A 15,394-nucleotide genomic window follows, 5' to 3' on the forward strand; every position below is an offset into this window, starting at 1 on the left:
AACCTCATAACAGCTGAATATGAAATCCTGAGCATCCTCTGAGGGGGTGCCACTATATGTGGTTGTGAAGAGCTTGGTGAAATGATCAAGCCTCCATAAAGAATCCGTGGACATAGCCGCACCATCGCTAGACTGAGCCGCAATATCTGGCTGGGCTGCCACAGCTGGCTGAACTGCTGGAACCTGAGCCTGAAGAGCTACCGGCTCTGGAGTACGAGTATCGTGAGTCTGAACTCCTCTCCCAGCATGAGATGTGGCTGGAGCTACGGGAAGCAAACTCGTTCTAGAAATGCCCTCCATAAAGCCTACCAGTAGGACCAAAGCGACCTAAAGCACTAGAGTGGCTATGAAACCCTCTGGGACCTAAGTTGGGCCCACCGGAGCTGCTGGAGCTGGGACCCCTTCGTCGTAGTCAACATGAGGCTCTACCTCTTGGACTTCCACTCGGGGCTGAGTTCTACCCCAGCCTCGGCCTCTGGCACGGCCTCGGCCTTGCCCCGTGCCCCTGATAGGAGCTGCTGCTGGGGGCTCGGGCTGCTGCGCAGTAGGAGAGGAAGCATGTGTCCTCGCCATCTGCGAAATAACAGAGTGGAAAGACAATCAGTACTTGAGAAATAGAATCGCACGACGAGAATGAACAAGATGAAGTTTTCCTAACTCAGTAGCCTCTGCAGGATAAATATAGAAGTCTCCGTACCGATCCCGCAGACTCTACCGTCTCCGTACTGATACCAACTTGTCACGATCCGGATTTCCCACCATCGGGTGTCGTCATGGAGCCTACTATCGGATCTAGGCAAGCCAAATATTTAAAACAACCTTTCCTGCTTTCTTTCAAACAATATAATAAACGAGACAGAATTTATGCGGAAGACTTTAAATCTAAAGCAACTGAAAACCAAAAGTGCGGAAGTTTAATACATATCACTACCCAAGGTCTGGTGTCACTAGCTCACAGACTACTACAGGATACTACAGTCTGAAAGAAAATACATCATGTTTGTCTGATACAAGATGAACAAACGAAAAACATGGAAAGGGACTTCGGCCTGCGAACGCCAGCTAGGCTACCTCAAGAGTCCCTGGACTGAAGATAGCTCCCAAAAGTCCTACTATTGTGGTCCGTAAGCTGCTCCCAGATCTGTGCACAAAAATGCACAGAGTGTAGCATCTGCACAACCGACCCCATGTGCTGGTAAGTGCCTGGCCTAACCCCGGCGAAGTAGTGACGATGCTAGACAGGACCTACCACAATTAACCTGTACAGATATATATACAAGTGCAAGAAAACAATAACAAGATAATACAAAGTAAAGCTAGGAGGGGACATGCTATCGGGGAGTAACAGATAAAAATGAAATATCGGAAATAAACAGAAGAAACTCCGGTTCATGCCACACGATCCCATAGTATCATATATAAGTGGACGGCATGCCACATGATCCCATAATATCATATATAAGTGGACAGCGTGCCACACGATCCAAATTTTCATATACCACGTGGTAGGCGTACCACTCGTTACCATTTCATCTTTATCGCAGTACGCAATATGTCACCGGCAACGGAGGCCAATGACCAATAATCACTTTAATTTGCGGTAGGTGTACCACTTGATCCTATTTCGTAAAATCATACGTGGATGGCGTGCCACATGATCCCATAATATCATATATAAGTGGGCGGCGTGCCACACGATCCATAATATCATATAAAAGTGGACGGCGTGCCACACGATCCCATAATATCATATATAAGTGGACGGCATGCCACACGATCCCAAAATATCATATATAAGTGGACGGCATGCCACACTATCCCATAATATCATATATAAGTGGACGACGTGCCACATAATCCCATAATATCATATATAAGTGGACGGCATGCCACACGATCCCATAATATAATTCGAAACATCTGATTTTGTAAGGAGAGTCCCATTAGGGGAAATCAACAACATATCACTCTAACCCGGCAAGGGTACAACTAACAGCCCAAAATATCCCAACAAGGGAGAGTATATATTTCGGTCTACGCATCCCGGCAAAGGAGTAATCACAACACATTCTCTTTTTAAATCCCTTCTTCCTCAACTAACACATTCACGTTCGAGATAACGCTCCAAAAGTACACCAATCACAATTTTACCTCAACCGTTCACATTATATGAAACTCATCAAATAAACGAGGAGATTGTGTCACGTTATTCGAATTAAAAGCAATTAAGACTCACAGTCATGCTAGACTCCGATGCATAGATAATCCATCACCATGCCTATACACCGTACTCCACATTAGCAAATAGCAAATAACATCCTAATCCTATTCCATCAAGCCAAAGTTAGAACAAACACTTACCTCGAATGCTCCAAACTCAACTCACGCTTCTAGTATAGCTTTACCTCTTGATTCCACCACCAATTCGCTCGAATCTAGTCATAAGTTACTTAATCACATTAATAATTACTAAATGAATCACTCCGCATGCATGAAAATAAATTTTACAAGGTTTTTCCCAAAATGGTCAAAAACACCCCTAGACCCACGTGGTCGAAACTCGAGGTTCGGACCAAAACCCAGTTACCCATTCTCCCACGAATCCAAATATATGATTTCTTTTGAAATCAGACCTCAAATTGAGGTCCAACATCTCAATTTGTAGAAAACCTAGGTTCTACCCAAAACACCCAATTTTCCCCATGAAAATCTTTGATTTGAATTTGAAATCATCTTAAAAGATGTCAAGGAATTAAGAGTTTCCAATAGCGGAAAGTATAGATAAAATACGGAAATCCAACCCAACTCAGCCCTAACCGGGGTGTCACAAGTCATGAGCTACTACAGAGTTTACTAAAATTGTACAAAGTATGAAATTAGGAACGAAGCCTGAAGATATCATAAATAACAGAAGATAAGGGAGAAAACGGGTCTGCGAATGCCATGGAACTACCTCGATAACTCCGATGAAAACTGAACACTAGAAAACTCGCTCTATGCCTCAGAATACCTGCACACATGGTGTAGGGAGTAATGTGAGTACTCCGACCCAGTGAGTAATAAATATAAATAATGACTGAAGGTAAGAAAACACATTAAGACACACAACATTCTATACAGAAGCAGTGAAATCATTTAAAATAACAATTCAGTGAAATATCATGTGAAATTTATTTTAAACCAGTAAAACATGTAATTTGACAGTAAAATGACAAGTAGAAATCTGCCCCTCGGGCTCAATATCAAAACAACAAGTAGAAATCTGCCCCTTGGGCTCAGTATCAAAATAACAAATTGAAATTTGCCCCTCGGGCTCAGTATCAAAATAATAATTAGAAATCTGCCCCTCTGGCTCAGTCTCAAAATAATAAGTAGAAATCTGCCCCTCGGGCTCAGTATCTCAAAACAGTATCAGCCCCTCAGGCTCAGAACAGTATGAAGCAACCAGTCAATGAAATAAGAGCAAATAATTATTATGGAAGATAATACAGATAAGGAATAAATGCATGAGTATAATGCAATGCATATGACGGTACCCTCTGGTACCCACTGCGGCGTGCATCCCGAGCCATCCATATTTATTTATCGTCGACGACACTCACTGGGGTGTGTACAGACTCCGGAGGGGCTCCTACAGCCCAAGCGCAATATCAAGCCATCTCGTGGCATCAAATCTAGGCCCTCGACCTCATATCAATATCAGTATAATCACCCAGGCTCTCGGCCTCAATATCAATGTAATCAACCAGGATCTCGGCCTCAATATCAATGTAACACTGCTGCGACGCGCAACCCGATCCATGCTCAATCCATAAATCATCATAAGCCCCTTGGGCATTCGTAAAACAGTAGTTCCCAGCCTGAAATATCATTTAGAAATATCATTTAAGTTTTCAGATCTTAGAAAGATGGCTGAGTTTGCAAAACAGTATTTAAAACCTTGGACTGAGATAAAATGATATGCAAAATATGTGAAAACAGTGATATCAATCCCTGAAGGATTCAAATAATTGGCAAGAAGCCCAAATGTAACAATCAAATCCAAGTATGGATGATTCTCAATTTAGTTCAAGTAGAAACACGGTAAAAACATCTCTCGGGACGGACCAAGTCACAATCCCCAATGGTGCTCTACCCCACGCCTGTTATCCGGCGTGCAAGTCACCTCAATATAGAGTTACGATGTGAAATTCCGGGGATTCAAACGCTCAGGCCATCATTTACATCAATTACTCACCTCAAGACGGCCAAAAGTCTAGCTCGTTATGCCCTTGCCTCTTGAATTAGCCTCTTCGTGCGTCGAATCTATCCAAAATCAGATCGAATATGTCACATTATGTTGTAGGAACAATACCCAATCGAAAATAACTGAAACATCAAAATCCCGAAATTTGGCAAAACCTGATCCCCGGGCCCACTTCTCGAAATTCAGAAAAATTAACATCAACGGATTCCTTATCTCGCCACGAGTCTATACATATAAAATTTACCAAAATCGGACATCAACTCGACCCTCAAATCTTCAAATTTTATTTTCAAATCCATAGGCCTAAATCCCCAATTTACTCCTCAAAAACATGTAATCTAGTCGGATTATTAGATGATAATTCAATATTAGGGAGTAGAAATGATCACAAGTGACTTACCTCAAGATTTCCCATTATTTCTTGCTCAAAAATCGCCCCAAGCCGTGTTCTTTCACAAGAAAAACGTGAAAATGAGCTAAAAAAACATCACTAATAAAGCCCATTCTGGTCGCTAAAAGACCTTTCCGGTCGCTAAAGGTGCCAAATCTGGTCGCTAAAGGTGCAAACCAGAACCTTCTGCACCAGCAATATTTATTTTTACTAAAAAGGCTCTAACTCCACCATACGAACTCGGAATTCAATAATTCTTGTTCCTATGAGTCACAAATAATGATACGAACATAGTCCTTCAATCGAAAGTCAATTTGGAGCTCGTTTGCTCAGTGCGATATCCATTTCGCTCGTTAAACAATTAACATATGTTTCGCATCAAAAACCCAATCGCGACTTGATGAAATTAGACCAAACTTTCCAAACCGGTCCTATAATTCATTATCAAAATTCCGGAAGTCTCGAAATCAAATTTCAATCTCTAGAACTAAAAATGGACCTTTGGATCATTACGTGCTTATGCTCAAAACGGCAAAAATCTTCCAAAACTTATCCGAGCCTCATGTGACCCCGACCAAACACGCCAACACACCCCATAACATCATTCAAACTTTTTCCAATCAACAAAACACATCAAACAACATTAAAACCATCAATTCACATCGAATTCAAGCCTAAGCTTTCCAAAAATTTCTGAAACACGCATTTGATCAAAAACCCGACCAAATCACCTCCGAATGACATGAAATTTTGCACACATATCCCAAATCAAATAATGAATCTACAGAAACTCTCGGAGTTCATTCCGACCCTTAGATAAAAACCTCACCTATCAACCGAAAATCGCTAAAATACTACTTTCACCAATTCAAGCCAAATTCCACACCAGACCTCCAAAACCAATTCCGATTGTGCTCCTAAGTCATAAATCACCTAATGGAGCTAGACAATTCATAAAAATTCCGATCCCAAATCATTTACACATAAGTCACTATTGGTCAAACCTTTCAGATTCAAAGCTTTCAATTAAGACTATTCTTTCAAATTTATTCCGATTTTTCCTGAAAACCAAAAACAATGATCTACATCAGTCATAATACATAACATGTGGCAAGTCATGCCCGAGAACTGCTGATCAAAGAAAAGCTCAAAACGACCGGTCGGGTCGTTACATAAAGGTTCAACTGATATCCACAAAAGTTCAAGTCAAATCCTAAAATTTCAATTTATAAACTAAAATTCCAATACATAAACCAAAATATCAATTCATATCCTAAAGGTTCAACTCATATCCACAAAATTTCAAGTCAAATCCTAAAATTTAAATTTATAAACTAAAATTCCAATACATAAATTAAAATTTCAATTCATATAATAAAGGTTCAACTCATATCCACAAAAGTTCAAGTCAAATCCTAAAACTTCAATTTATAAACTAAAATTCCAATACATAAACCAAAATTTCAATTCGTATCCCAAAGGTTTAACTCATATCCATAAAAGTTCAAGTCAAATTCTAAAACTTCAATTTATAAACTAAAATTCCAAGACATAAACAAAAATTTCAATTCATATTCTAAAGGTTCAACTCCTATCCACAAAAGTTCAAGTCAAATCCTAAAATTTCAAATAATAAACTAAAATTCCAATACATAAATTAAAATTTCAATTCATATCCTAAAGGTTCAACTCATATCCACAAAAGTTCAAGTCAAATCCTAAAATTTCAATTTATAAACTAAAATTCCAATACATAAATTAAAATTTCAATTCATATCCTAAAGGTTCAACTCATATCCACAAAAGTTCAAGTCATATCCTAAAATTTCAATTTATAAACTAAAATTCCAATACATAAACCAAAATTCAATTCATATCCTAAAGGTCCAACTCATATCCACAAAAGTTCAAGTCAAATCCTAAAACGTTAATTTATAAACTAAAATTCCAAGACATAAACCAAAATTTCAATTCATATCCACAAAATTTCAATTCAAATCCTAAAATTTCAATTTATAAACTAAAATTCCAATACACAAACCAAAATTTCAATTTATATCCTAAAGGTTCAACTCATATACATATAAAATTCAAGTCAAATCCTAAAATTTCAATTTATAAACTAAAATTCCAATACAAAAACCAAAAATTCAATTCATATCCTAAAGGTTCAACTCATATACACAAAAGTTCAAGTCATATCCTAAAATTTCAATTTATAAACTAAAATTCCAATACACAAATCAAAATTTCAATTCATATCCTAAAGGTTCAACTCATATCCACAAAAGTTCAAGTCAAATCCTAAAATTTCAATTTATAAACTAAAATTTCAGTACATAAACCACAAATTCAATTCATATCCTAAAGGTTCAACTCATATCCACAAAAGTTCAAGTCATATCCTAAAATTTCAATTTGTAAACTAAAATTCCAATACATAAACAAAAATTTCAATTCATATCCTAAAGCTTCTACTCATATCCACAAAAGTTGAAGTAAAATCCTAAAATTTCAATTTATAAACTAGGATTCCAATACATAAACCAAAATTTCAATTCATATCCTAAAGGTTCAATTCATATCTACAAAAGTTCAAGTGAAATCCTAAAATTTTAATTTATAAACTAAAATTCCAATACATAAACCAAAATTTCAATTCATATCCTAAAGGTTAAACTCATATCCACAAAAGTTCAAGTCAAATTCTAAAACTTCAATTTATAAACTAAAATTCTAAGACATAAACCAAAATTTAAATTCATATCCTAAAGGTTCAACTCATATCCACAAAAGTTCAAGTCAAATTCTAAAACTTCAATTTATATACTAAAATTCTAAGACATAAACAAAAATTTAAATTCATATCCTAAAGGTTCAACTCATATCCACAAAAGTTCAAGTCAAATCCTAAAATTTCAATTTATAAACAAAAATTCTAATACATAAATTAAAATTTCAATTCATATCCTAAAGGTGCAACTCATATCCACAAAAGTTCAAGTCAAATCCTAAAATTTTAATATATAAACTAAATTCCAATACATAAACCAAAATTTCAATTCATATCCTAAAGGTTCAACTCATATCCACAAAAGTTCAAGTCAAATCCTAAAATTTCAATTTATAAACTAAAATTCCAATACATAAATTAAAATTTCAATTCATATACTAAAGGTTCAACTCATATCCACAAAAGTTCAAGTCAAATCCTAAAACATCAATTTATAAACTAAAATTCCAATACATAAACCAAAATTTCAATTCATATCCTAAAGGTTCAACTCATATCCACAAAATTTCAAGTCAAATTCTAAAACTTCAATTTATAAACTAAAATTCTAATACATAAATTAAAATTTCAATTCATATACTAAAGGTTCAACTCATATCCACAAAAGTTCAAGTCAAATTCTAAAACTTCAATTTATAAACTAAAATTCTAAGACATAAACCAAAATTTAAATTCATATCCTAAAGGTTCAACTCATATCCACAAAAGTTCAAGTCAAATTCTAAAACTTCAATTTATATACTAAAATTCTAAGACATAAACAAAAATTTAAATTCATATCCTAAAGGTTCAACTCATATCCACAAAAGTTCAAGTCAAATCCTAAAATTTCAATTTATAAACAAAAATTCTAATACATAAATTAAAATTTCAATTCATATCCTAAAGGTGCAACTCATATCCACAAAAGTTCAAGTCAAATCCTAAAATTTTAATATATAAACTAAATTCCAATACATAAACCAAAATTTCAATTCATATCCTAAAGGTTCAACTCATATCCACAAAAGTTCAAGTCAAATCCTAAAATTTCAATTTATAAACTAAAATTCCAATACATAAATTAAAATTTCAATTCATATACTAAAGGTTCAACTCATATCCACAAAAGTTCAAGTCAAATCCTAAAACATCAATTTATAAACTAAAATTCCAATACATAAACCAAAATTTCAATTCATATCCTAAAGGTTCAACTCATATCCACAAAAGTTCAAGTCAAATTCTAAAACTTCAATTTATAAACTAAAATTCCAATACATAAATAAAAATTTCAATTCATATCCTAAAGGTTCAACTCATATCCACAAAAGTTCAAGTCAAATCCTAAAATTTCAATTTATAAACTAAAATTCCAATACATAAACCAAAATTTCAATTCATATCCTAAAGGTTCAACTCATATCCACAAAAGTTCAAGTCAAATCCTAAAATTTCAATTTATAAACTAAAATTCCAATACATAAACCAAAATTTCAATTTATATCCTAAAGGTTCAACTCATATCCACAAAAGTTCAAGTCAAATCCTAAAATTTCAATTTATTAACTAAAATTCCAATACATTAATTAAAATTTCAATTCATATCCTAAAGGTTCAACTCATATCCACAAAAGTTCAAGTCAAATCCTAAAACTTTAATTTATAAACTAAAATTTCAATTCATATCCTAAAGGTTCAACTCATATCTACAAAATTTCAATTCAAATCCTAAAATTTCAATTTATAAACTAAAATTCCAATACAAAAACCAAAATTTTAATTCATATCCTAAAGGTTCAACTCATATCCATAAAAAATTCAAGTCAAATCCTAAAATTCCAATTTATAAACTAAAATTCCAATACATAACCAAAAATTCAATTCATATCCTAAAGGTTCAAATCATATCCACAAAAGTTCAAGTCATATCCTAAATTTTCAATTTATAAACTAAAATTCCAATACACAAACCAAAATTTAAATTCATATCCTAAAGGTTCAACTCATATCCACAAAACATCAAGTCAAATCCTAAAATTTCAATTTATAAACTAAAATTCCAATACATTAACAAAAAGTTCAATTCATATCCTAAAGGTTCAACTTATATCCACAAAAAGTCCAAGTCATATCCTAAAATTTTAATTTATATACTAAAATTCCAATACATAAACCAAAATTTCAATTCATATCCTAAAGGTTCAACTCATATCCACAAAAGTTCAAATCAAATTCTAAAACTTCAATTTATAAACTAAAATTCAAAGACATAATCCAAAATTTCAATTCATATACTAAAGGTTCAACTCATATCCACAAAAGTTCAAGTCAAATCTTAAAATTTCAATTTATAAACTAAAATTCCAATACACAAACCAAAATTTCAATTCATATCTGTGACAACCCGACCCGCCGTCTCATGAGTTACTGTCTCGTTCATCCCATTTTCTGCTTCCTCATGTTTCATTATCGATATTGGGTGCATTAGAATTTATTTGGAGCGATTTTGATAAGAAATGAGACATTTAGTCTCTTTTAAGAAGGTTTAAGTTGGAAAAGTCAACCGGACGTTGACTTATGAGTTAGAGGGATCGGATGTGAATTTCGACGGTTCGGTTAGTTCCGAGAGGTGATTTGTGACTTAGGACCAGGACTGAAAGTAATTTTGGAGGTTCGGTGTTGAATTAGGCTTGAATTGGCGAAGTTAGTATTTTGGCAAATTCCGGTTGATAGGTGAGATTTTGATCCGGGTGTCGGAATGAAATTCTGAGAGTTGCTGTAGCTTCATTGTGTCATTTGGGATATGTGTGCAAAATTTCAGGTCATTCGGACATCGTTTGGTTGGGATTTTGATTGAATGTGTGTTTTAGAAGTTTTAAAAGAATTTAGGCTTGAATTCGATATAATTTGATGATTTTGGCGTTAGTTGAGGTGTTTTGACGATTGGAGCAAGCTTGGATAATATTTTAAGACATGTTGGTGCTTTTAGTTGAGGTTTCGGGGGCCTCGGGTGTATTTCGGAAGGTTAACGGATCGATTTAGGCACGAAAAAAATAAAGCTGCTGCATTTTTTTACAGCACTATGAACAGTGCCCATGAACAGTACCCCGTAACAGTATCCGTGAATAGTGCCATGAACAGTACCCGTAACAGTACCCGTGAAGGTAAGTTTTAGAGCTTTTGGACGGGGATTGAAGGGAGTTTCAACTAAGATCGATTGGAAGTAAGTTTTATGAGTTAAATACATGATTTTATTGAAGAATCATCCTAGAAATCCATGAAAACATAGCCAAATTATAAGAAATTAGGGCTTGAGATTGAAATTCTAAATTTGGGATTTCAGGGGTAAAATGGACTCCGATTCTTGTGAATTTGGTATGCATATACTCGTGGAGATAAGGAACATTTTGATGTAAAAATTTATGGATTTCAAGACGTGGGCCCGGGGCTCGGGTTTTGCACATTTCGTGATTTTTGATATTTTCGAGTCTTTTCGATTGGGTTATATTCCCTTAGACTATTGTGATGTATTCGTTGTGGTTTTGGCCAGATTCGACGCGCGAGGAGGTCAATACGAAAGGAAAGGGCATCGCGGAGTAGTATTTGGCCGGCTAGAGGTGAGTAATAGATGTAAATGATGTCCTGAGGGTTTGAAACCCCGGAATTTCACATCGTAACGCTATGTTGAGGTGACTTGCATGTAGGATAACGGGCGTGGGGTAGAGCACCGTTGGGGATTGTGACTTGGTCCGTCCCGAGAGATATTTTACTACATTTTTGGTTGAGACGTATACATTATTATTGTGAATTGGGCTTGTTGCCATGCTTGGGGCCTTGTGCCGACCTGTAGAACCCTTAGGGGATTTTTGACTGGTTTTCCTCACTTATTTTGTTAAAGAATTTATATCCTCAGTCATGTTTCCAATTGTAGGCTTCTTGCCAATTATTTGAATCCTTCAGGGATTGATATCACTGCTTTCGCATATTTTGCATATCATTTGACCTCAGTCCAAGGTTTTAAATACAGTTTTGCAAACTCAGCCATCTTTCTAAGATTTGAAAACTTAAATGATATTTCTAAATGATATTTTTGGCTGAGAACTACTGTTTTACAAATGCCCAAGGGGCTTATGATGATTTCTGGACTGAGCATGGATCGGGCTGCGCGCCGTAGCAGTGTTATATTGATATTGAGGCCGAGAGCCTGGTTGATTACATTGATGTTGAGGCCGAGAGCCTGGTTGATTACATTGATATTGAGGCCGAGAGCCTGATTGGTTACATTGATATTGAGGCTGAGAGCCTGGGTGATTATACTGAGATTGATATGAGGCCGAGGGACTAGATTTGATACCACAAAATGGCTTGATATTGCGCTTGGGTTGTAGAAGCCCCTCCGGAGTCTGTACACACTCCCAGTGAGCGCCGTCGATGATAAATAAATATGGATGGCTCGGGCTGCACGCCGTAGTGGGTACCAGAGGGTACTATCATATGCATTGCATTGCACTCATGCATTTATTCCTTATCTGCATTACCTACCATAATAATTATGTGCTCTTATTTCATTGACTAGTTGCTTCATACTGTTCTGAGCCTGAGGGGCTAATACTGTTCTGAAATACTGAGCCTGAGGGGCCGATTTCTACTTATTATTTTGATACTGAGCTCGAGGGGCAGATTTCTAGTTATTATTTTGATACTGAGCCCGAGGGGCAGATTTCTACTTGTTATTTTGATATTGAGCCCGAGGGGCAGATTTCTACTTGTTGTTTTGATATTGAGCCCGGGGGGCAGGTTTCTACTTGTCATTTTACTACCAAATTACCTGTTTTACTGGTTTAAAAGTAATTTCACATGATATTTCACTGAATTGTTATTTTAAATGATTTCACTGCTTCTGTATAGAATGTTGTGTGCCTTAACATGTTTTCTTACCTTCAGTCATTATTTATATTTATTACTCACTGGGTCGGAGTACTCACATTACTCCCTGCACCATGTGTGCAGGTACAAGTATTCTTGAGGCATATAACGAGTTTTCTGCTGTTCAGTTTTCATCGGAGTTATCGAGGTAGCTGCATGGCGTTAGCAGACCTGTTTTCTCCCTTATCTTCTGTTATTTATGATATCTTCAGACTTCGTTCCTAATTCCATACTTTGTAGAATTTTAGTGAACTCTGTAGTAGCTCATGACTTGTGACACCCCGGTTAGGGCTGAGTTGGGTTGGATTTCCGTATTTTATCTATACTTTCCGCTATTGGATATTATTAAACCATGTTTATACTATAATTGTGTTAATTAATTGTCTTAAAAGGATGAATTAGGTTGAATGGCTGGCCTTGTCTTCATGATAGGCGCCATCACGACCAGGTTCATGTATCAATTTTGATAATATAATACATGTAATATTGAGATTAATGTTGTTGATATACATTGTGATGCTTTGTCAAGTTGCAGACGTGTTGTTAGGATGATTTTTGTGATTCTCTGGCAGGTGGATAGGCCCAATAACAAAGGAAACTCTGCCGAAATTTTTGAAAAATTTGGGACATAGTAAAAAAATTTGTCGCCTAAAGAGTGGGCTTAACTGTTGTGTGAGTGAATGCAAAAATCGCAGAAGAGTTAAAATTTCCGATGATTCGTATTTCCACAAGCTTATGAATGAGTGAGTTTAATCTCACCATGGTATTACGGCAGCAATAGAGTATATCTATTGTGATCTATGGCTTCGAGCCAAGTTGGGGAGCTTGCTATTGGTTAGCAGATTGTACGGTTATGTACTATGTTAGTTCCGATTTGATGCATGCTGGTGAATCAGTTCTGGTTGTGGAAATTAGGCCGAGAATGGCAAGAGTGAAGGAAAATTTTTGACAAGATATCATGAGCTCGGATTAATAAGAGATAAGTTTCGATGTTTACGGTAAGTTGGAATTGTCTTCAGCGTCACCTAAGATCAGTGTTTTGTAAAAAAGGGTTTTGCGTTCCGGTTAATGACTCTTGATCGCTCTTCAGCATTAGTGTGATCGATGGTTTGGAGGTACGCTCCAGATATTGTTGTGGTAGGTTGTGGGAGTGTGTCCCACCGGAAGATTATATAAGTGTGGCATGTGATCACTTGATTGATTAAAGATGTAAACCAAGTATGAAGTTTGTGATGGTGTCGTTAAATTAAAGATTCATGCCTGGAGGGCACTTCGCATATTGGGTTGTGAACTGGCGAGGATTACCCCGATTGTGATGGTTGTTCTTGTGTGTTATGAGAAAAATGGGAGTTATTATGGACCTTTGAAAGGTTATCAGACTATTTCAGTGTGATCAGAATTGGCTTGAAGTCGATGGATAGATTTAATGTGAATAATGGCTCTATATCAGGCCAGATGTGTGCATTTTAGTAATGCGGTCCTCATGGAGGAGTAGTTAGATTGATGTTTCATTGTCAGATATTTCGCGTAGTGATACAATGCGCCGTGTGAGTTGTGAGATGACTTGAGAAATTGCTATGTGTTGAGAATCTGTGTAGGAATGCCGTTATATGAGCATCTTGGCTCTTGAAATTCATATTGTACATCGCACCTCAGTTGTGCTTGAGTTTTGTAGCTTATAACGCTATATGTCCTCAGAGATATTATTATGTACTTAGCATGCTTACGACTGATACTCGGTATTTTGTTGTAATGAGCAAATTTGGCTCGATGTGCATCTCCTTATGTGAGATCTATGTGTGGATCGGGTGGCATGCTGCCATGGGTATGTTATCTGGATCGGGTTGCACGCCGCAATAGTGTGATGTTGAGTATAGTTTTCTATATGCTATTTTGTATGCCTTGCTTCCTGTTTTCTAAGGAAAGTCTATATTAGTGTGTGAGATTGGTAATTCCTTCCGGAGTTTGTTTTCCTTTTGTACCGCGTTTGAATTGGTAGCTTATTGGCATATTGAGGCATCATATGCAACTTTTGATTATGTCAGAGGTAGCTTATTGCCTGAGCAGTTCGTACTGGGTGAGACGAGATTATTGAATTTGAGATTAGCACAATCTGAGTATATGAAGTAAATTCAGGAGCTAAGACCATGATTTTGCTCAAAATGAGGTGATAGTTCTTGCCAGGAGTATAGAACCAACGAATCGTTGTCTCGACAGTGGTCATGAATTTATGCATACCTCATCTGTCATGTCAATATTGTAATAGTTAGAACAATACCTATGTACATCATGCAGAACATGAGATGTGTAGCGATTTTCTTCTAGGTGATTAGAGAAAAAAGCTTCAGATGATTAGGGCGAATGATCTTCGGATGATTGGGGAAATAATATTGCTAATTGAAAGTGACTTGACGAGAGTATATGTCTAATAAAAAGGTAATGTTATTAAACTAATGATATTTCGGTAGTATTACGGCATGTTCTTGGTGGGTCCACTGGTGGTATTCGGGTTTGCTTGGTAGCACATGAAAATTTTGAGTATATGTCGTGGAATGATTGGGTATCAAAGGTGTGCATGTATTCGCACGATGGAAACTGGAATTGGGTATGATGATTTGTGTGCCATATGGAGTTGGAGATTGGGAGTTCTCATGTACAAGCTAGGTTGTGGTGGTGGACCGTGTGTATTCGGCACCGTTCGGCAATCGGGATTTGGAGGCTCGAGCGGATCTTTGTTTGCTGGTATGTTAGATTTTGGATGTGATGTCGGAATTCAGACTGGTTGTCTTAGTGTTGAGTGATTCTGAACTATTGCACTACGGGCAATACCGAAAATGCCACGGGTTGAGTGATGAAGTGCGTTGGATTATGTTCTAGCATAGTGGTTTATATTTGAAAGAACCAGCGGACGGTTAGGAAGGATTGCGTTCTTAATTGGGCATTCGTGATGGATGTCAGTGCAAAGGTTGCTATCACTAATTCAGTTCCGGTGTTGTGGGACTTTTCAGATGAGTTTCATATGGCTAGGCATGTCGCCGGGCGAGGTTTTTGATTT

The sequence above is a fragment of the Nicotiana tabacum genome, chromosome 20, assembly GCF_000715075.1.
Source record: "Nicotiana tabacum cultivar K326 chromosome 20, ASM71507v2, whole genome shotgun sequence".
Taxonomy (NCBI): domain Eukaryota; kingdom Viridiplantae; phylum Streptophyta; class Magnoliopsida; order Solanales; family Solanaceae; genus Nicotiana; species Nicotiana tabacum.